Source organism: Phalaenopsis equestris, unplaced genomic scaffold (assembly GCF_001263595.1).
Source record: "Phalaenopsis equestris unplaced genomic scaffold, ASM126359v1 Scaffold000134, whole genome shotgun sequence".
NCBI classification, from domain to species: Eukaryota; Viridiplantae; Streptophyta; class Magnoliopsida; order Asparagales; family Orchidaceae; genus Phalaenopsis; species Phalaenopsis equestris.
In genome coordinates, this window is record NW_018164576.1 from 1,502,927 (window position 1) to 1,506,095 (window position 3,169).

Below are 3,169 nucleotides of genomic sequence, written 5' to 3' on the forward strand. Positions count from 1 at the left end.
ATGTCGCTAATCTCCTCTCCTATAACAGCATAGGAGCATATCATTCCGCAAAAAAACATAAAGAAAGTGGGCCATTACTTGACTTAAGAAAATAGGAAAAAATCCATAAAAGTCTGTATCAGGATGAACTGCTCAAACATAACAAAACAATGCCTCGATATTAGTATCCAGATAATATGCCGGATAACATAAAAGAACAAGAACAATGGATGGAGGGAGATAAACTACAATATTTTTTAAACAAAATTAAAAGTACTTGATAACAAAATAATATATTCATAAATAGCTAGTTTAAGCAACAGATTCCCAAAAAGTTTTCAATGAACAAGAATGAAGCGAGTATAACAAATATAAATATATTTAAGCATCTGAAACAAAAAATATAAAATGCCATAATTACATAACAAGGATGATAGGAGCACAAATATTATCATCTATGAGATAGTTTCTTCATAAAAATACAGATCTAGCTAAAATTCAATATAATACAACTGGGCCAAGGATAGCATTGAAGAACAAGAATGGTGGATTTGTAGAGTATATCAATAGGCCAACGACAGCCGCAACAGGAAGAGTATTTAGGAAAATAATGATGGTGCAATTCAAGAGCTAGCTAGTTAGAAGTGGGGAAGTTACTTGGTGTTGCCTTAATAAGAGATCTTGTGGTAAATCTTTCCGCTTCTTCTAACTAGTCATTTTTTCTTCTTATTTTGAGAATTTGGACAACTTGGAATATTCAATATAGGAAGAGGTTCTCATTATTGGAACTTTAGTTGAGATTCATCGCCCCAAACAGCACCAGTCTCCAAAATTGCGCCTTTCTAGATTTCACATTGATACAACCTCAAGAATTCGGGTTAAGTTTACTGCCTTCATCAACCCTCTTCACAACTACCTGCATGCATTACTTCCCAAATTGCAAGTCACGATTTCTGCAGATTCAAGACATGGTTCCTTCCCAAAGTTCTAACAATTATTCATACATTATTGCAACTTTAAGATATCAGGCACTCCACGCACAAGCTGAGCCGACTTATTTTTGTGATATTTAAGAACATCACCAAACCTTCGATTTCCCAAATGCCATATTTCTCTATTCTTCCTATCAATCAACACAGATATGCAATGCTGCTTTCTAGTTTATCTTTACATCATTACATTCATTCTTCTTAAGAATTGCAAGAATAGGCTGCTTCTTTTGCTCTCTATTCACTCGAAAGAATAGAATTTTAACTGTTCAAAGCTATTTTAGTGAATTAAGAAATTCAATTCTTAGTAAAGCAACGTAGTGATGCCATCTATTTTTAATAGATTATGACAATTATTTGATCGATGGTTGTATTGCAAAGATAGTGTCTGCCTTTATGGTCATGAAAAAAATTAACACGAGGCTAAAAATTTAAAAAGTGACTCAAATTGCAATGTTCAACATGAATTATGGATAACAAGAATAAACCTTACTTCATGGCTGCAGAATGGTTTAGAGGGACTTCTCAATTATCCTTCAAGCAAATGCTAAAGAAGAAATGGCTGAGAACAACATCTACCTATTTGCAAAGCTCTTAACCAATTCAGAGGTAGCACCCGTATGAAGTTTCATGTCCTGCCCTGGATATTATGCCTCTGGATACTAGGATGATTGATATGATTAATGAGGATCCATTAACATGGCATTTTAGGAAGCCAAGGTATTCACAAGTATGAAGTAAGCATTATGCTGATTACTACAACAATTTCCTTTCATTCTCCAGAGAATCCAAAGAGTGGCCCTGAAGTTGGCACCAGACATGACGCTCCAAGGTTTAACTTATCAAGAATACCATTGAGCATATAATTCACATAACCTTTTTGTATCAATAAGGTTGCTACCAATTTAGTAGTTTGTTATCAGAACAATGAATACTATACATCGTTATAAGGATCAATATTTGTTGGCAATCGCTAGCAGCTCACTGCAATGATGGTACTTCAACTGCAATTGACTGAGAGGTACTCGTTAAGTTCACTGCTCTTAACGGAAGTCAGTTGAGACTAAATTGGAGAGAATACTCTAGTACAACCCCTCCATGAATGGTCAAAAATAACCCAGTAATGTGAATAGTTTGAGTTGATATAGTCTTATTCCTCTCCTCCTTTATGGACGCCTTCCCTGGTCTCCTCATATTCGGCTCAGCAAGTACAAACTCTTTCAACTTTTTCGCATTAAAGAACTCTTCTAAAAGGCTTCCAAGATGTTGGAACTCCTTAATATTATGCCCGTGGTAGCAATAATATACATATTACTTCTTTGGGTCACAAAGGAGGCTCCCAATTCCCATCAACACCGGCCCATTGATATATTCTTTACTTTATGGCTCAACTAGCTCTTCCGTTGAGACTTTTACAAGATTCATAGTGGCCTTTCCTTGCTTTGCTCGTAATGCTAATATTCGTGATGGAACTCGCCTCTCAAATGGACAAATTATTTTAATATTGAAGCACTTCCTTGCCATATGATTAACAAAGAGATTTTTTTGTCTTCTTGAAAAATGCTAGAATTTTGAATTAGGATGTCGCTAATCTCCTCTCCTTGTAGTAGATGAATCCACTCACACTTGTATCTTTAATAATAGCATGATAGTTGGAGAGTTCAAGTAGCTCAACAAGTGCCTTTTAGCTGCTAAAGTCCCAGTGCATATAAAAAAGAACCTTCCCTCAGGCATTAAGCCAAGATGGCATGAACCACAACCGAACAACATCTCTCACTGGAATTAAGTAATAAACTCATGAGCAACTGTCCCAGATCCAACATCATTTATAGAAGAGCAAGCAAATTGTTTAGCAGCTCTTATGTGCTAGCAAACTAAGTCACAATAACCACTTCGAACTAAACAAAAGAGTCAGTCACCCCAAAAACAAACAAGTGAACCACTTAAAAGCATACTCCTTCAAAATAATGAAGAATATACGGCATTTAAATATTTCATTAACATTCATTAATGATAAGGCAAAATCACATAAGTCAATGCGGTTGGATGGGTTGATTCTTCTCCAGTATATATCAAGGGATGGAATCAAGAACTTCTCGAGCGGTTTAGCCTCTATGATTTTTCTAGAGAAGCCATTATCTTTGCAGCTTCATCTTCACTTTTTCTATCCTCCTTACAATAGAAAGTAGACTCTTCACTAT